Source organism: Molothrus ater, chromosome Z (genome assembly GCF_012460135.2).
Source record: "Molothrus ater isolate BHLD 08-10-18 breed brown headed cowbird chromosome Z, BPBGC_Mater_1.1, whole genome shotgun sequence".
Lineage (NCBI taxonomy): Eukaryota > Metazoa > Chordata > Aves > Passeriformes > Icteridae > Molothrus > Molothrus ater.
In genome coordinates this window covers 15871326-15892416 of record NC_050511.2, presented here as the reverse complement: position 1 = coordinate 15892416, position 21091 = coordinate 15871326, and the positions used below count along the sequence as shown (strand labels likewise).

Below are 21091 nucleotides of genomic sequence, written 5' to 3'. Positions count from 1 at the left end.
TTGTACTCTGCAACTTGTACTCTTTAGCCCTTAGCTTCTCCATGTGACTCCTTTGACAAAGGGAGCCTCCATCTCCTTTAAACCCCTCTTCAAATATTGGGTATAAATATAAAATATAGTCTCCTGTAAGCTTTCCTTTCTCAATGCTGAACAAAGCCAGTTCTTCCAGCCTTTCCTCATGTGGCATATTTTCCAGACAATGATGATCTTTGTCGTACTTCTCTGGATGGTCTCCAGGTAATCCATATCTTTTTTGTATGGCAGGGGCTAAAACTGAACACAGTTTTGAGGTTTGGCCTGAGAAGAACTAAAAGTGGGATAGTGACTTCATTTCTGCTGGTGATACAACCCAGTATCCTGTTTCCTTTTTTTTATACAGAAGCAAATGTTCACTCATACAGACCTTGTTTTTTCCTCCAGGAGAGGGGCCATACAGTGCTGGCAAAGACAGAATTGGAGAAAGTGTCAAGAACAACTGCTTTTTCAGTGCTGATAGTGACTGAGTCACCTCTCCTGTTTAATGGCAGTCTGATTTGTTTGTTTGTTTTTTGTTTTGCTTGTTCCATTCTTGAAGAAAGAACCCTTGTAGTTTTTGTTATGTCTGACCAATCTAAATTTGAGCTGAGGTTTTACTTTTCAAACTGCATCTCTACATGCCCTGGAAATGCCCTTGTAGTTCTCTGTGTGACCTGTTCTCCATCTCTGGTATACTTCTCTTTTGGTTTTGAGCATACTCAAATGCTCTTAATTAAGCCAAGGTGGTCTTCTGCTCTGCTTACTTCCTTTCCCTTTACTTTTCAGTTGTCCATATTGCTGCCAATGCCCTGAATATACTTGAAATGCCTGTCACCCATTCAGAGTGCTATCATACTGTTTTTTTGGAAGGAGCAGTGCCTTTAATCCAGAAGCATTACTTCTTTCTGCAGTACTCTCTCTCTGTGCACATATTAAACTAAAAGTGCCCTTTTCAGGCCTGGTTTACTGGGTGGGGCTCTGTCTGGCTTCCCTGGCCTGTGGCAGGGCAGGCAGCCACCTCCTTGCTCTGCCTGTAGCCCAGAAACCGGGAGGCTCTCCCTTAGCGGGACAACTGACCTTCACTAAGATGGTGGCTCCTCCTCAACAACAATGGTCGGGGCAGGCTCCTTGGTAGCTTGAGGAGCTGAGCAGGCAGTCTGTACTCCTTCAGGCTGTATACATTTGGCCTTTGACCCTCCTCAAATACCTGTTCCTGCTTTGTCCTGGTGTGTGGGATTGCAGAATGGGACTGTTGCTCCCCTGACTCTGTGGCCATTTGGCTCCCTCGTCACTGTGGCAGATTTGGCTACATCATACATCACAGCATGGAGCCCAGCACTGTTAGCACAGCCTCAGTATGAACTTCTGTCTTTTATATCCAAAAACCAACAAAACACCCCCCCCCCCCCGCTCCCCCCCCCTTAGACACAATTCTTTTATATCAGATGCCAAAGTTGTGATGCAATAGTGAGGCAAGTTCAGTAGAGAAAAAGGAGAATTCATATTTTTCTTTAAGTAGCAACCCACCAGAGACCATTAGGGCTATCTTCTACATTTGAAGCTGATAATTATCTTATCTACATTATCTTGTCTTAAACTGCTTTTCCTAAATGTATCACTTGGAAGGAAGTTTGGAGACCCAGCACTGATGGCAGGGACATAATTTAAAAAGCTTTTTTCTGCAAATGCTCAAGTATTGTGAGACTTTATAGAGGCTGTGAATGGGAAAATCATATCAATAAAAATATGAGGATAATAACAGAATAGCTTCAGTAGGTTCTGGACTGAATTCCTTCTCACCTGGCAGACAAAATAAGTTACCTGTATGTATTAGTTGATGACTTTTGAATGCACATGTACTGGCAAAGCTAGCTAATTCAATCCCCTTTGCCAATACACCCAGCTCACTAAGGTCTGGGTTTCATCAAACTTCTGGAGTTTCATGATTCTGAAGTTTGATGATTTCTGTTGTGAATCACTGTTGTGAATCTTTCTTTTGCTAGAAATAATGCCGATTTAATTTAAATTTGTAACAGCTTTCATTTCATATTGTTTCATTAATACCACAAATGAACACTGAGGAGTAGCAGAGAATTATATTTCTGTTAGGCACTGCTGTGCTACTGTTGTTGATTAATATGTATCTAATTGGCTAGGAAGTACTTCAAATATTTTAAATTCATTCTTGCAACTATGAATAACTCTAAAAGACAATAAAACATGCTGTGGAAATGCAATATGCATAATATGGGTCTATCTCATTTCCTGTCTAGAACAGTACAACTCTTAAAGGTTTGTCTCTTGATTTTTCAGTCTTGCCTGAAAAGATTTAATTTTCTTTTATGTTATTTCCTTTAGCATTCCAGTCATCACATTTAAACTGATGCTATTTAAAACTTGTCAGGTTTTTTTGTATTTTAATATACTACTCCAATACCTATTTTAGTGTTTCTCTCCATATGAAAAAAGAGTACACATCCCTCAATTTTTTTGTTGGCCTTACTACAATAAATATAAGATTTAGGCTTTATGTTATTAGCATGCATAAATCCATTAAATGAACATAAGACCTGGTGAGAGGTTATAGTATCATTGGGATAAACCTCAAATACAGTTGGGGTATAAGGCTGACAGTGTAAGGCTGTAGTGTATTATTGCTTTTATAAAACTCACACTTCTTTCTGTGATCAGCAATGGACTCCAACATGTGCAGTTGTGTAATTACACATCTGAGAATCTTCATTATCTAATCAGGATTGTCACTGCCCAGCAAGACATGCATGTTGGACAATTAATCTTATCAGGAATAGGCCTCCTTAGGCAACAAAAAGGATCTTTAAAAGAGATAGAGACAATTATCAAAATTATTCTAAAACATACAACCAAGAGAAGAAAAACAAGAAAAATAAAATCAATTCTAACATAAAACGTATATGACGTTTGTTGGTTTTGTGCCTTCTTTCTTGTGTATGTCATTGTCTTGGTAGTAAGAGATTCACTGAAATCAGTGTTCAGGCTCAGCTGACAAATTAGTGACAGTCTCTCTGAACCTTGTAAAATAAGGACAGAAAAGCTTTAATTCAAATAAGTTATAAAGATAGTTTTTTTGCATCATGCTCTGCCTGTTTGTATTTCTCCTCCAAATACAAGCTGTAGTAATATTTTCTTGTCATTTGTATTCCTGCACCAAAGTATTTTATGTTCTAACTGGTGATGGAAAATAATAATAAAATGTGTGGTTAAAGCAGGTGCTGTTTGTAGTGTTTATATAAACACATTAGCACTCTTTTGACACAGCATGACCTGAACAAGTAGTTCATCCTACTAGTAACAGGGAAACAATAGCTGAGCGTGCCAGAGCCGAGTTCATTCAGATACTGCAAAATTAACACCAGATTATGAATACGCTTGCCACTGGTAATTAATCGTGAAAATTGCTGGAGGAGTTCCCCTACTGTGAGGGATATTGGCAGAAGTATTTACTGCTAATAGGCCTTGTTTAAGTTTTTTTTTTCCCCCCACCCCCTTAGAGATAAAACTTGCAATAGACTGCACAGGAACTGGTAGATTATTGCATATTCCTTTGGCCTTTTTTCTTGTTACCATTTCTGAATATCACCAGTGTTTTCCTTTCTGTTATTAGAGATATACATTATGTGTTTACATTCAGACCATTAAATTGTCCTTCACAAGGAAGATAATTTCACAATCTGGATTCTGTTTTTGTATATTCCACAGTGATCTAACATTACCACATATTTTGTAGCAGTAATTTAAGGACATCATAGGAAGAATTTTTCTATTTCAAATAACGTACAAGCTTTTGTAACCTTAGGTAGTGGTTACATGATCTACAAAATCTTTGATGTGCCTATAATTTTAAGCAATTTTCCGTATATATGCCTTTTATTATGTGCTTTTAAAGTGTATAAAATGACCAAGATGTTTTCAATCTACAGTGTTTTTAAATGCAATAAAGGTAAATGAAAATGAATATATTAACTAATTAAAAATAAAAAATTAAATAAATTCACTTGTGGCAGGTCACACACACTCCTCTACATTATTGTAAAATAGTTTATACAATTTAATCATATTATGTATTTCCTCCTTTAGAAAAGAATGAAAAAAATATACCCATTGTGACTGGTTTTTGAGAGGTGTGGTTTTGGATGGAAACAAAGGCCAGTTTCATTGTGAAATTATTGATGGATATTTCTATTTAGATTAATGAAAGTGGAGTTGAGGCCCATATATGTTAAAAATTTTACTATTGTACAATATGGAGGTTATGGAGGCATTTATTGCTGATTTTATGATGAACAGTAACAATTCTTGGCCCATGTATGCCAATATTTGAGTAAGTCTCCATATAACACATTCTTTATGCAATTTATTTGATAATTGCAATAATTTGATTTTTATAAGGCTTTTTAGACTGATCTTTTCTGAAAAATGTTTAACTATTTCTTTTGAGAACTTGTTAAATGTCTTTCCATTGATTTTAACGAGAATGAAACTTTAGATCTTCAATATTCAGCAGGCAAGCACTAGATCAAGTATTTCTTTATTAAAGATTGCTGGTTTTATTCTTTTCAAAAGTATTCAGAACCTGGACTTCATTTCCTTAATTAGTCATTTTCCTTATAAAACACATACTCTTCATCCTTCCCTTTTTGAGTCTAGACAGTCTAAACAAAATCATAGCATTATATTTTTCTGTGAGTTAGGTGTATATTTTATGGCCTATATTTAAGCCCAGTGAAGACTGTGGAGACAAAGTAGACAATAGACAGACTACCTTAGAATTCAACCATTCATACTGAATTATTTTTTAATGGAATTTTTATTTTTCTTTGTGATTTTGATAGTTTCAATTAAATGGAGGTCCTTTCATTAGCATTTTTTTTTTAATTTTATTCATCTAAATAGAGGGATTTACGTGTGGCTGGCATATTTCAGTGGGAAAAACCACAGAGTCAAAAGTAGGCCACATTGCTCTAAACAACTACACATTATTTTGAAGATACCTTGCAAATATTTGTTCATGATAACATGCTGTATAACCTTTCCTCTGTCTTTCCCTCAAATACTCTGAGGCATATTTTCTGTACCCAATCCCTCAGGCAGCAAGGAATAACATCTAACAATTAGCAGCTGTCACATGGTTCTGGCAGAGAATAAAATATTGCAGAAGGTAAACTGTCTCAGGTTTATTTTCAGAGTAACAATTCTGGTAATTTCTTAATTTTTTCATGCTTCTAGCATGAAAGTTTTATATAATTCAAAATGTTTGTATTAAATTGGTTGTAGTACCAGACCATGTTGTGTTTCATTCATGTAAAAAATGCTAACCTTCATTTAACAAATTACTTCTAATTTAAGTGCAGTTGTATTCTTAGGTATGTGAAGGCTAGATTCAAAGCAAGAAAAAGGTCTTCAAATAAGAGCTCTTTTCCTAGGTATCACAACAGCTATCTAGTATTACCTTTTTTTTCTCTGAGAAAGGAAATGTTCAAGGCTTTACACACTGCTTTCACAAAGACAGTCATATTATTCCTGGTGTCCTTTGTATCTTTCCAACTTCATTATCCATTTAATGTAGCACTTTTGTTTTGATGATTGTTTACAAAATGCATTCCATATTATTCAAATAATAATGAATTTGAAAAAAATTAGGCCTTGTGTTGCAAAGGACATCTGAGGTCAGGTACCATAATTCGCAATGAATAATAATTAATCTATGTCACTTTTTGTTCTACATAGCATGAAAAAAACATGTCTGACTTCTGGTAATATTAAAACATGTTTGTTGAGGTAATAGATGTTATTAATCATTTATATTCTTAAGGGTCTTAACAGCTTCCTTTCTCAAGTATCTTTATAAACTGACATTACCAATAATTTTCTTTTGTTTTTTAGTCTTTAAAATGTCAGTATTTGTATGACAAGGGAGCTCTGTTTTTGATTGCACAAATAATGTTGCTGTAATTCAATTAAGTAAATGATAATTTTAATTTTCCCAATCAAACTATTAAACTTTAATATATGTCAAAATTTGCTGATACATTGTGGAAATTGAACACTGTTATGAAAAACAATGAAAAATAGATGTCTCCAGATAATTGGTTGTAGGAATCAAAAAAAAATATTTTTATTCATATAATCAGAAAATCCTCGATTTGTAAAGAAAAAAGATAAAGAGTCAAGTTTATTTCCACATGGCTGCGGCCAAATTCACAATAAGCAGATCCATGTCCACAATGGCACTATAACACAAAAAAAGGAAATAAAATTAATGACTTTTCTATAACAGAATTGTGCACGTCCAAACCCAAAACTTCTGCATACACGTATGAGCTAGACTGTAGAGGGCTTTCTCTTCATCAAAAGGAATAATTTCTCTTTTCTGATGCTCTCCTTTGAAGAGAGAAAACAAAGGGTAATGTAGTGTCATATCTGTATGGACTGCATTGGGCCCTGGTGACCTTGAGAGGGATCTGCATCTCTCAACTGAACACTTTTTGACTTCCTGTAAGACAAATAGTCCTGCACATGTAAAATGTTGGTGTGTGCACGTACAAGTAAAGTATCTGAGTTAATCATGCTGGGTTGGGCTCTCAGGGCCCTTCAAGCAGCGCTATGCACTCGCTGTTTTGCTAATGGCACAAGGACGTATGCCACCCTTGAAGAAAAAGTCAGATTTTAACAGGCAGTTTGGGATTTCCTGGCAGCCATATCATACTTACTCCTAGCACTATTTACATGCAGTGTTGCCTTTTGTGACCTAATCTTTTTAAAATCCAAAGCGGACTAAACATCTCCAGCACCCCAAGCAACAAATAAGTGAAAGTAGATGAAAAGGATTCATTTATTATCTGAGTACTCTCTTTACATGACTCTGAAGGAACTATTATGAACCATCTTGACAAAAAGCCATTTTTAAAAAGTATGCCTTTCATGTATATAACAGACTGTGTAATTACAGCATATGGGGTAAATAGTATATTTTTTTAAAAATTATTATGCATACCAAAACACATGTTTACCTTAAAGACTGTAGTAGCTTTGAGGCAGTTATTGTAATCCATCAGGTAAATAGCACATGTTTCCTAAATGCTGCACAAATGTATGTTATTATGCAGTATGTGTGTCATTATATAATAGACTGCAGTAGCTTTGGAAAAAAAAAACTATTCTGTTGTGCCAATACTTCTAAAAAATCATGACATCATATTTTTACTTCTCTATGTTAGAAATAAAATAATAAAAAGTAAAACAAAGCAATGTTAAAAGGGAACTTTGAATAAATAACTAAATCTCCCACCCTTCCAACTCCACAAAAATCAGTAGGGGTTTAATTTTTATCTCTCACCATTTCAGGGCCTTTCAGGTGGAACAGAAGAGTCTACTCAATGTAGTAAGAAAGGGAGTAAAAGCTTTAATTTTGCATGATACTAATGTCCTATTTCTTTTTGCTAGAGCAAAAGAATAGAATTTGCTTAGCCTTGACATCAAGTTTTCTTTATCAATTATTCTCTGCTATGATACAATCTGTCTTCTTACACTTGTATGGTATTTCCTGGAAGTATAGGAATTATTGTTCTGGTTATAGGCCCTACAGAACTGAAGTAGCACTTAAGCAGAAAATACTAAGACAAACAGGATAGGTTTTAAAAAAATAAAAACAAAAACAAAACAAAACAAACAAAAGACCCCAAAAAACCAAAAAAACCAAACAAAACCAAAAGCAATTAAATGATTGAAAAGGAACAGCTTCTGAAGACACATAAGAAAATACCAAGCCAAAATTTAAACCCAAAATTTAAAAATGGGTTTGAGTGTATGAGGGTATTCATTAGGTCACAATGGAACAGAAGAATGAGGGTCAAAGGTACTTTTTCCCTTTATGGCAGTCATAGGTGTTCCAAATAAATCAAGCAGTCCCAGGATCTATACTTACAAATCCCAGGGGAAAAAATTGTATGAATTCATGGATCTATACTATACAAGAGGAAAAGAGGAGACAAGATCAAGAACAATTTTTGTGGGCAAAGACTGGAATTTGAGACATACTCCACAGTTCTTTGTGGATCACCCATTCCTCCTCTTCCCCACTGAGAAGGCACCTCTTGCCTTCTATAATCCTCTTGCCTTCTATAATAAACAACTGGTTGCTGTCCCTTGCCAAGCAACCAGTTTAACCCTTTCCCCTCTGTGCAAATGCAGGAATCTAAGAACCCCTGCATCATCACCTTCTTGTGCTAGGTAAAAAGACTGTAGCTGTAATCCTGGTGGGTTACCCCAGCTCAGATATGGGAATGAGATTGTGGAGGTTGTGGGTTTGGCTTTAACTTTCCCTTTGGAAGTCTCCTAAAATCTTCTTAAATGTTCTTTAGTTCATCAAAGTACATAGGTGAAGAAAGAAATGCAAATACAATCCAGTATTGATACAGTGGGCGGGAGGTGAATTTATACAGTTCAAATTATGTTATCACCTGAATAAGTGATACTATCTACTCTAGTAAAAAGAGTATAGTTTGAAAGTCAGAAAAGTCATTAGCTCTTGGGCTTTCCTTCTTAGGGAAAGTGCAGTAGTCTTATTGAAGTGATACTAGACAGGTTATTGTTTACATATACATGATTCTTTTTCTTTGCTTAAAGACTGTCTCAATGATTGTAGAAGTATGGAAACAAAATATGATTGCAGAAGCTGAGAGTAAGCTGTGAGTAAACTTGACTCATAGGAATTTCTAGACCAATAGAGGAAAAGATTAAATAACCCATCCAACCCTATTAATTTTTAAGTCATTGGTATGACTAATTTGTGATCATTGGTGACAATTTCAGCGGAAGTTCCAACAGTGTACAGAACAAGAATTTTCTTTTATCCAAAAGATTAAACCCTTTGGATAGAGTCAGGATTTCATTTGCTGAATAAACTGATTTCTACTTTCTAACCTGGAGAAAAATGGTACTGGCTTAATGAAAGAGATCCTTATATTTCCATTTTGAGATGGAAGAAGTCAATCATGAGTCAATATATTCAGTATATTATAAAAAGGGTAATACACACAAAAGTATTTGCTTTTAATTGACAAGAAATCTAGGAAAATGAAAACATTTTATGTAGGCAATCAATTAAAAAAAATTTATTACCTAATTTTTGTTGTTCACAAGTTTCACAATTTCTATGGTTTCACAATTTTCACTTACATGATAGCATGAAAATGTCCTAAGTTACCAGAAAGAGCTGTATTAACATAGCTAACAGATGGCAGAGATCTTAGGATAATTTTCACAATTTTTATATCTTGTACTGATTTCAGAGTAAAAAATTATATTTGACCAGGAAAACTATTTTGCTGCATTCTTTAGGAAAACCTTTCAGTATATTTGCTGAATTATGCATAGTGCTGCCTTCCACCCAGTGGTTTTTACAGTCAGGATTATGGCTAGACCCAAAGTTTTACTTACATCAAAATGAATTTAAATTTATTAGCAAATCTTTTTATGCTGGGAATAAAAATTCTGTGTTTCCCTTTTGTGTGTCTGTAATGTTGGAATTTTGAGAGTGGTCACGAAAATTGTTCTTCTTGGAGAAGCCCAGGGAAACTAATTCACTGCAATTTTCAGTGGTGAGCAAAGAATTTGCTTTCTGAACTGAAAAGCTTTTTTGGATTTTCCAGCACAGTCGATCTGAAAAGAAAAGCACATTTTTTTACATTTATATCTATAAAATTATTTTTCTATAATTTCACATTTATTCTTATTTAGAGCAGCATTTATTTTTTCAATGTGCACAAAAAGGTTACCCAATAAAAACATGACACAACTCTGCAGACAGCAATTCCCCTGCTTGCAGGAATCCTTCGGTGTTTTAGCCACAGTGATGGGGGAAAAGCAGTTTGTTAGGAGTACTGAATTGCCTTTTTCTTTTCACATGTAGTAGCACTTAAGTGTCATGTTAAGCCTGAGGCAGGAAGGACTTTAAGTGACCTGTTCTGACTGGAATTGTGTTTACTGTACTTTTTTCAAAATGCAGTGCAGGATCCCTTTCCTTATCAGTACCTAAAGTCTAACAGCTTGCAGACTTAAATTTCCCCTTCTAGGCAATGTTGGATTTGTCTGTTGTGTTTCACAGCAAAGAGTTTCATGAATTCTGCAGCTTGGATATCTGCTTTGTAATACCCAGTGCCACCCTCTAGGCCAGGAATCAACATTTTCCAGCTCCCAGAAATTGCCCAAAAGGCTGCTAGAAGCGCTGCACTTTGAGATGTGTAGGTACACATCCGTCTAATAGTTCACATTGGGAATTCTGGCAGAGAAGTTGTAGAAGCACTCTCTGTTGGTCTAAACCAGTGAACAATTAAGCAGTGTCTGTAGGGAGTGATTGCCCTTGGCATTCGTGACTGCAGGTGTGGCATACAGGCTTAGCTCACTCAAACCCTCTCAGAATCCATATGGCAGGAGAGCCTTATAAACATAATGAATGTGGGAATTTCTCTCTAGAGAGAGACTCTTGAGATCACTGCTCCCCCCAGTCACAGTTCTTCTCCGTATTTCCTCCATCCAGACTGCACTTTGTGTTTTTCCTAGCCTGCCTTACAACAATGAAAAATAGACAGTGTTGCCCCATACCCACTCCTTTACAAAGTATGACTCCCAGAAATTAATTATTCCTTGAAGAAACTCTCCCCTGCTCCTTTTGTATGTTCTAGAAACATCTTGTAGATTTGTCTTTGTATTGTCCCTTCACTGCCTGTAGGTTTTAAATTCCTGCCAAAGAAAGTTTCATTTTGCCTCATTTTGTGCTACCTTCAGTGCTAGGTGCACCAAGGTATTACTGGCATCCAAACAGCATCAAATGTAAGAACTAGAAGTTGCTGCATGTTGTTGGGTTATGCTTTGTTTTTTTTTTTTTGGTTTTTTTTTTCCTAATGGGGAAAACTATATAGACTCCAATTTTATCTCTTTGTTTTAGCTGTTGCTAAATACAAAGGCTTTATAAAGTACTAAATGTTTTTAAGAATACATGCCTATTGTGGCAGGTCAATGAGATAAAATTCTGAAAAAGATGAGAACACTGCTGTTCTGGTATCTTTCCCTCATTTCTTGCTTTCCACAAAAAAAAAAAAAAAGACATGCTGGACATGCCTAGGGAATAGGAAAATGGGAAGGGAAGGGAAGGGAAGGGAAGGGAAGGGAAGGGAAGGGAAGGGAAAAGCAAATCCCCCAAAACACTTACCTATTGTGGTTTCAATTAATCTCAACACTAATCCCTTTGTTACAGTAGTATTTTTCCATTGCTGACAAAGTTACATCACTGTAAAGATAAAGGAATGTGATGATGAATCAGGTTATTTTTCTGTTTTATATACATATATTTAAAATCCCAGTATGTAATTCATATGATTCTCAGTCTCTTTTCTGCACTAGCAATTAGTTTAAGAAGTGTGAAAGGAATTGCAGAATATAAATGAAGTTTCCAATCTGAGATTTCTCCATCCTTTTTGTAGGAGATGGTTTATGGGAGCTTTTGATCTCCACTACGAACATAAGTGTTTACTTCTTAGATTTAGGGTTTTTTCTTCTTCCATATGGTTCCAATTCATTGCAGTTCATGCTTTGTTTGCAGAAGACTTCTACTCAAGCCCTGCTTTTACAAAGTGAAATAATTCTATATTGGCTTCTTGGTCTTTTATCAACAGCACAATTTTAAGACTTTTAGCAGCAGAGAAATCCTACCAAGAGATGCTTGCTTCTATATATTGAGTATCCATATTCCCTTTAATACATCTCATCTGAAATCTATTTTCCTTCAAGTTCAAAAATATTATCTCGATTCATTCCACCCATTTATACTAATATACTTATTTCATTTTCAGCTAAGCAAGATTACACAGTCACAATCAAGATATGAGTTATTGATGAGAAGATGAGAAGAAAAAAAGAGAAAAGAACCGCAGTATAATTTCTTTCATAGAACCAATTTATATCATCTTCTTCAGTTTAAAACCTCAGCTCTTGTAGTTTAGAGACACAATCCAGTGACAGACCAGAATACTTTTAATGTCTTAAAACTGAATTGCATGGCCTCACTGCTAGCTGAACCACCTATAAGCTCATAATTTTTATAGCACAAACTAGGGAAAAAAGGGAACTGTGAATCCTGAGCATAAATGTATTCTAGTGAAGTCTTTTCATTAAAAAAGTAAATGAGTATCCTAACATATATCAGAAATCAGGAACAACAAAGCCCCAGATATAAAGGTCTCTTCCAGTTGGGAATGCCTAAATGAGATTGTATTCTAACATTTTCAAATGCCTTTTTTTATTTCCAATGAGCCAAAATCCTAATTTCTCCCAGAATTTAAATGGTCAACATGGAAATTTAAATTTTTCTGTGTAGCATCTTCTCATCAATGAAAGCACTGCACCTGAATGTTGTCTCGGTTTGAAAAACGTGTCTGCTGAGGAAGTGGGGAGCCTCCCTTGGAATACATAATGTAAACCCCCTCCCTCTGAATGATGATAATTTTGAAATTAAGGGGGTCTTGGGCAAACCTATGGGAATAGGAATAACAGTTCATTAGTAGTATGTACGACAAAGCAAACACACCACAACACCAACAGCATCAACATCAAACAGAACCCAGGCCCAGTCCCAGCTGTCTCAGCCAGCAGTGCTTTCCCCTCTGGTGCAGTTCCAGGCATGGCCATCAGGGGCGCTGCTGGCTCCCGGTGGGTGGGGCAGGCGCGGTGATTCCCCCACGGCTGCAGGGGGCGCTGTGGCGTGGGCTCGGGGGGCACACAGCGATGGCGGCTTGGCCCTGACGTGAAAGGGTGGTCCAGACAGGAAGGTTTGAGGCTTTGCCTCACAAACCCCAGGGGCAGCCGATCCTGGTGCCCCAGCAGGACTCTGAGGAGCACCAAGCTGGAACAGCAGGAATGAACAAAACAGTCATGGAAGTGGCAGATGAGATGTATCAGAAGCTCGGGAGCTGTGGCTGGAAGCGCAGGACATCTGGGATGGCAGGGAGTGTGGGGCTACAGCATAGTGAAAGCTCAGAGAAGTGCTGAAGAAGTAGTGGAAGTGGGACAACAGCAGCCCAGCTCCCAGCAAGGCAGAGAGGGGCGAGCTCAAGATCCCCAGGCAGAAGAAAAGCAGGACCAGGCTGGCAGCAGCAGGGAATGTCTTCCCCAAACAGCAACTCCCAGCATCCTCCTCCCAAGGCAAATGAGAACGCCAACCTAGCCGCTGCCCCCGCCTCTTTACCTGCCCAGTTCTCAGGGTATCTGCCCTTCACAGAGAAACCCTCCAGATGAGAGAAGTACAACCAGATGCCTGAGCTTGGCCACTTCTTTGTTTTCTGATGTACCCGGTAGTTAGTGCTTCTTAGCAACTTATGGGAAAAATTCAATAGGTAAGGAGGAACAAAATAAAAGAAACCTAACCTCCAAAAAATGTCTATTACCAAAGGGTAATAAAAAGAGAAAAACATAACTTTTTTGTTCTTTCCTTGAGCAGCTTCCCTACAGTCCAGTTTTGTTGAGCAGAAACCAGTTCCACAGATACAGAAGCTTAGTTCATTACAGCCTCACACAAGTTTTCCAGTTTAAACAATAAAGAAAGCTAATATTTTCCTTGAAAAATTGCAGTGAAATGCATTCACTGAAAAAAAAGATAGATGCATATTTGTTAACTGTTTTCTAAAAATGAGGGAATGTCAAGATTGCAGAGGTTCAGGGTACCTACATTTAAGTGTGGACTTCCTTACATGGAGAAAAGAAAAATCTGAAAGCCTGATTAACTGTCATCAACTATTTTTAGTACAATTTGAGTCCAAATGTAATTCTCCATATGGATTTATGAATGATTTCACGTTCATTTTTTGGGACTTGACTAACATGATTTATTCCAGTTGTGATTTTTTTCTCTGCAATGTCATTGTATTCTATTCCTTGTCTCTAATGGAAAATAAATGTCTTGCAATAGAAATCAAAATACACAATCAAACCAAACACATCAGATTACCCTCCTCCTGGCTTTTTCCGGGTGCGCCAATCTTACTTTTAGTGCTACTTTGGATTTACCAATTGCTAATGGATTTTTATATTACTTGCAGAACTGACCATAGGCACAATTCTACACAGGTAAGTATTATATAAAAATATATTTTAAGAGTACGGACATCTATCTCTAGTACTCTGAGCCTTCATAAACTTTTTGCAGAAAGATGATTTTTTGAGTAAGAAGAGAAAACTTCCAGTAACTCTAAGTAAAATTTTAAAAAATGTTAAAAATGTTTAATTTTGTTTCTTAAAAGTTCTTTCTTAAAAAAAAAAAAAAAAAAAGAGAAAATAAAGGTATAAAAGTGTTCTCTGTGGCTTATATCAGGTAGAAGAATTCAGAAATGAGTACAAAATATGCTTTCCAAACCTAATTAGGAACCATTTAATATGGGAAGAGTTTTTAAATATCACACTTCAAATGTTTAAAAGCAGAATGTGAAGATAATATTTACTGGAGACATTTTCATTCCTAGACAGGTTATCTCTGGTCACAAAACAGTGCTGGAAAGTGAAGTTCTTTGTTTCATGAAGAGTAGTCTGTTTCAAAGAAAATTAGTGCCTTTTCTGTCCTACTATTGACCTCGACTTTGACCTGGCTGGACCACCCTTACTAGAATGGGGGTAATAAAGTCCCCAGGCTGGCTCAGCCCTAGGTCTCAGTTAAGCGGAGACTATCAATCATCTGAAATTAAGCGTAGTGGTTTTGTGATGTGGACATTTACTAGGAACTAAACTGAGATCACCAAAGACTATTCATTTACATTTCCAAGGAATACTTAAATGAATACCAAAATATTAAAGTAAGATTTCTGAATTTTTTGACAATTTTCAGGTGATGCAGCAATCTATTTTATGAAATTATTGGAATTACATTCTTTTGAAATTTAGTGTTTTAAAGTTAAGTGCTTTGCTTTAAAACAACTTTTATTATTCTATGTGCAATAAAGAAATATAATAATTGCAAGACAAATTCAGTAATGAATTATTTATACTTTTTATATTTTAATTGACATAAAAATTAAAAAAAATCTGAGCATTTATCAAAATTAATCTCTTTAAAATTCAGTTTTGGAAGCTTTTAATGCTTAAGATTTCAAGTATAATACGGCAAAATACAGCAGACTACTCACATGCCATCTAATATTATCCCATTCAGCTTTAAACTTTTGCTCATCAAAAACTCTCAGAGAACTGACAAGATTTCTAGAAGTCAATGAGCTGATGAATATTTGTTTACATTATTAACATAGTTCTTAGGAGACCCCAGTGATGGAGATCCTGTTACTTTCAATGCTGCTTAAATTTTGAAAATTTGTCCATCTCAAGGAGTTTGTCTTTCCACATAGGAAATAAAACTTACAGAGTGAGGGGCTGGCAGGAGGAAATAAGGAAAGCAAAAAGCGGCTGCTGTGCAGAGCCAGCATCACAAAGCAGCATGATGCAACACCCTCACTGTCAGATGGCATTGCCTCCCTTTAAAGAGGTGCTTATGAAGTGTTTTGTGGTGAGACAGGGCAGGTTAGCTTGTGTATGAAGGAGACATGCTGGCATGCCTGGACACTGCCTACTTTTCACACATTGGCAGGTACTGGGCGCAGGACTGAGAGCCTTTCCCCTTTTGAAGGGAAGCCCTGCTTATATGGAATATTTTCTTTTGCTGAAAGAGAATTTTTCGCAGGTTTGGTCTGCTGGACAGAGGGAGGAGAAATTCCATTTCTTCCACCAGCCATAGTCTGTTTTCTTGTATCCATTAGTCAGGGTAACTGTTCCTGGAGCTTATCTTCACAGTCAGAAAGTCTATAAACAGATTTAAATAAACGCTCAGTTTCTGAAGGAAACTTTTGCACTCCCTAGAAAATAGCCTCACTATCCACCACGGGTCATGACCTCCAGGTTGGGAATCAGCAATGCTGAAGATATCCAGTGTCAGTCTCATGTGGCTCAGCACTGCTGAAGGCTTCTGTCTTATTATTCTCACACCTCCAGAAGAGAGATGGTTGAGTCCCCTAATGTTGATTGTCATGTCTCGTTTCACTGCTAGGTTTCCTAAATTTTATTTGGAGAGGTTTTACATTGTTGAAATGCAGATTTTGCTTCATGTAGAAATTCTTCTCAAGGGTACCATCTGGGAGACATCTTTTTCATCATGCATAATAGAAAGTGTTTTATTAACAGTGGAGATCAGCTCATTCTTGCTGTCCTGAAAAGAATTGACTTGATCCCTTGCAAATTTTACAAAAAAAATTGCTTCTATTCAAGATTTTATTCATCTTCAAGTTTAAAAATAAAACAATCAATCAAAACTTCTTCAATACCTAAAATTTCCCATTTAACATTTTCTGGTATTCAAGCCAAAAGAGTAAAATTGCAAAATAGTACCTTTCTTTTGAAGCAGCAATATGGGGGAGGTTACTGTTGAATTTAAGAAAGGAGTGTGTAATTTGGTAGCTGAAAGGTTGATGCCATCAGGAGCTCTTCAAACTTATTTGCTGAGAAATCAAGATGATTGATACCCATTTGTCAGGCTGCTTTCCTGAGAGAGTGACTGCACAACTTGATTTCAGGACTTGGTCAACTTTGTTGGTCCAGCGCCTTCATTCTGCATTTTATAATGCTTTTTTAGCACTAGAAAAATCTTTTATAAATTCTTAATTTTTAAAAAAAAATTGATCTCTGATAACTCCATTGGCTGTCAATGGTCTAGAATAGTTATCTGCTGGTTTTCTTTATCATTTGGCATTTTTTTTGGTGCTGCTGTGACCAAACTGATATTGAGTCAGTTAAGTGGTGCTATCAATGGTGAGCATTGAATTTTACTAATTTAATTTCCTTTTCATATTTTCTGTGTGTGATTTCACACACTCTTGAAAAGCAATTCAAAATCCTAAACAGATGGATTATACAGCCTTATGCTTCCAGCTCTGTGCCTCATAAGGCTGTGAAACTCTCATCCACAAGGCTAGTTATGGACTTAGTTTGACTGGATAACTCTGTCCTGGTGAGACCAGGTTGCAGGACTGTGAAATATTTGTCTCATTGATACATAATAATGAGAGGAAGGAAAGGAGATTAAAATTCCCCAATATCATCCCACTGAAACTGTATCCTATCCACACTATGGTCCTGATACAAAAATGCTAAATGCATTTACTAAAGATGGGACCTCTTGGTATCTCAGACAGCAACTGGAATTCTAAAACTGAGTATATTGAGGCAGTATATCAAGATTAATGGTACTTATCACTGATAATTCTTAGTTTTTTCCCATGTGACAGCCTAAGAAATGTTGAAGAGACTGTATGTGTGATTTTAAGGATGAGAAGGAAGAGAAATCAGTGTTTGAATGGTGTCCCTACACCTTTTAACTCTAAATTGAAGAGACAAATAAGCAATATGTTGCCTTAGAAATTATTTCTACACTTGTTATTAAATAATAAGAAATAAAATACTGTATTAATGTACAATTTAGATTAGCATAGTTTATTCTAGACCTGAGTCATATTCTTTCATTATTCATATTCTCATTTACAATTCCCAATCCTTCACCTGTCTCAGAGAAAAGAAGCTACTAACAAATGATAATAGATTGATAGATCTGACTGATGTGGATATACCTTTACAAGAACATACATTTCATTCATATGACCTCACTACAACTGTAGAGACTCTTGTAGCTCTTAATCTTCCCCAAGATTATTATTTAATTAAGATTGTTATAAAATTCTAGTTTATTCTGCCCTGCATTCCATCCTCACATTCACTTACATAGTGCCTATGCCTATGGATACTTTAGAACTGAGAGACAATGTAAACAAAGAGTAACTTTTCTTTATGATTTATATAAGGATATTCAGCATTTTGTAGGTCAAACATCATAAAAGCCTTGACTTTCACATAGGAAGATAGATTGTTCACCAGAACAGCGTGATTGATAGGCATGCAAGTTGTCAGGTACAATCATCAATCTTGGACAAACTCCAGGACATTAAACTTTTTTAAAAAAATCAGGCAACCTATTTTCAAGCATTTTCTGCTTCACCACTGCTCTGTATTATGGGAGTGAAAGTGTCACCTATTGCACATGTCGTTTGCTTTCAGTGTGCTCATCAGGTCTTTCTTCTTAAGGAACAATGGAAAAAATACCACAATAGGAAACCCTCTAAAGTAAAACTACGCTCAATAACATCAAGCTGAGATGCAGCACTTTCACTGCTTTTATTTTCCTCCATGCTTAGTAATGTAATAACACTAGGTATTACAGAACTCACACATTATGGAGCATGATTGAAAAGCTCTGAGTATATGAGAATTAATCTTCTTTCATCATGACAGACTAGCATATTAAAAATGGTCCCACTTGTATAACTATTGAAAATTGCTTTTGGAATTCATTCAAGTAAAAGAGGTTCAAAAATTCTTTTTGAAAACTGCATGAGTACAGAAAATCTGAAAAGTATGCAAAGTACCATAAGAAAGGTATTTCAAATGTATTTTGAGTGTCAGAAATAGATTCTGTGAAGATGTGGCAAAGAAGATGTGGCAAAGAAATTGTGGTGCTGTGCTGCATCTAAATGGGTGGTTACCAACTTATCTAGTAAAATAAATATATGTGGCAAATGACACATACCAATTTAATGACACTTTGAGTTCATGTGAAGTTTGGCAGAGTAATAAAAGTCTTATCTCTGGCCTCCACTGTTATTGCACAGATTTAAACTGCTGTCTCAGAGGCAGTTTTACTATCTTTTTCAATCTCTGCCATAAAAGTGAGACTTGATTTGCTCAGCATGAGAACAGATCAATAAAAGCTGAGTTACACAGTGGATTAGATCACTAACTCAGACATCAAAGATGTTAAATACAAGTTGTATAGGAACAATTAGATCAAAAGTTAAGTTCAAATGTACTGTACTTGTTTGCAAGTCTCAAAATAAATATCAACCTGATATGAAAAAGACATTGAAAAATTGTCAGTTTTGTTCCTTTTGTCTGGAAAAAAGAAAGAACTTCGTTTCTGAACAGCCAAAGACACAATTATTACTGATAGAATTGTATTATTATAGGATTTGATTATTCTAGGTAATTTTTCTCACTAATGTATCAGAAATCTATCAGCATCTTGTCTTCTAGAAAGGGATTTATATTAAAAGGTAACTGTTCAACAAAGAAGAAAGGTCAATGCTTCCTGAAATGTTTTGAGGTACTGGCAATATCCTGAACAATGATCTCTAGCCTTCTATATGCTTTAAATATATATAACTTTTTTTAAAATAATGAGTCAATTTAAGAAGAAATGGTTTCCTCTTCAACAAACATATATTTGTTTACTTATATGGATAATGTTCACGAAAACCTAATTATTCAATTAAGATGCTGTTAGGAACTAGAAAATGTACTACTATTTACAGCTTACACATAGACATATGCAATAGATTATATATTATTCATAGCATAAATTCATGCCAATGAATATTTCAGATTAAGCAGTTCTATTTATCTATAGCACAGAGGTATAAATGCTGTGAAACTATTTTGTATGACCACGTGGCAATGGTCATTTTTGTTTAAAACTCTGTCTCACTATTTTAGTATAGAAGTCAATTTTTTTCCTTTGAAAGTTATGTAATTTCAATTCATGCTAATATAAGAGTCATTTAGGGAAAAATAGCTCTTTTTATTTCCTGTACAGTGTAAGGTAATTTTTTATTGAAAAATAAAAATTAATTTAAAAAATAAGAGAGATTCCACCAGCTTTCTTCTTTGTTTGGAATTATCTCTTGACTTAAAAAACTAAATAGCTGTGTCAGATAATTCTCTAAAGATTCAGTGTGTATGATTCAAATGCAGATTATGTCTACTACTATCATAAAGTGCAGGAAAACAATAATTTTTTTTAAAATAATGCTGATCTATTGACTAAAAATACTGTGGTCACTAGGCAGCAGGGTCCTGGGGCCTGTACACAGGTTTTTGTTGAAGCACATCTATATTGCAGATGTTTGAGAAGCAATACTGGAGCATCATGATCTTTGAGTCTCTAAAATTCTTTGATGTATGAAAAAGCAATACTTTATTGGAAACAGTAATTTGTATTAATCATTTTAAGAGAAGGAATTTATATATTAGTTCATTAACTTATTGTTAATCAGATAGCTGAATGCCTTATACAAGCATATTTCAGTTGCTGATTTTAAACATCTAGAAAATAGCATTTTCTGAGGAGGAGCAAATTTCATTATTAGCATTAGTTATTTGATACCATACTACATATAATGTGCACTATTCAGTTAGTTATTTAAACCATAAAAAAAGACATTCCTTGGATTGCTTTGTTTGACTCTTGTGAATTACTGTTTCCCTTTCCATATTTTTTAGGTATTGCCTACTGTTGCTCACTTTCAGGAATATGTAAAAATTAAGGTAATTAGTGGATAGACTTCCAGAAAGAATTTTCAAATGTAAATGAAAAAAATTATCAGAGTCTTACTGGTATACATAGCAGATGATGCATGCCAGGACCAATTAATACCAAAGTAATTTCTGAATGCCCTGCATTTATCTGGTTTTTAGGAACTACATTTATCTAATTTCTGTGTGTTTTCAGTCTGGCATGAAAAAAGTTCCCACCATTAACCCCTTTCTCCCAAGGATGATTAGTGGCAGATGTATTCCTTGAATTCTCTTGCATTGTATCCGTCCTTTCTACTGCAGCCCACGTGGCAAGCCAAAGTCACTAATGAAATATTGAGTGCCTCACATGAGAAGGCTGCAGTGTCTCTCTTACAAGTGCTAAGTTGCCTATTATTTTTAGGGAAATAGAGAAGTGATCAGGATGGTGAAAATATTTCAGATATTGACCACCTTTAACTCTTTTTGCATTTTCAGGTAAGTTCGCTAGTGACAACGATATCTTGATTTCTAGGTGCTAGCTATCCTCTCCCTCATTTTCTGCTTTGATCAGGATATGACAGACAGGCATCAAGCTGATAGGTTTGCTAGA

General features: G+C 35.7%; 1 long non-coding RNA gene across 1 annotated transcript in view; it reads right to left on the bottom strand.

Moving 5' to 3' along the window:
* Positions 1-11263: 11263 nt before the first annotated feature.
* Positions 11264-21091, bottom strand: part of LOC118699565 (uncharacterized) — a 194666-nt gene continuing 184838 nt past the window's right edge. Inside the window, exon 3 of the long non-coding RNA XR_004982098.2 lies at positions 11264-11341. This is a non-coding gene — a long non-coding RNA (uncharacterized LOC118699565). The remainder of the gene's footprint in view (positions 11342-21091) is intronic.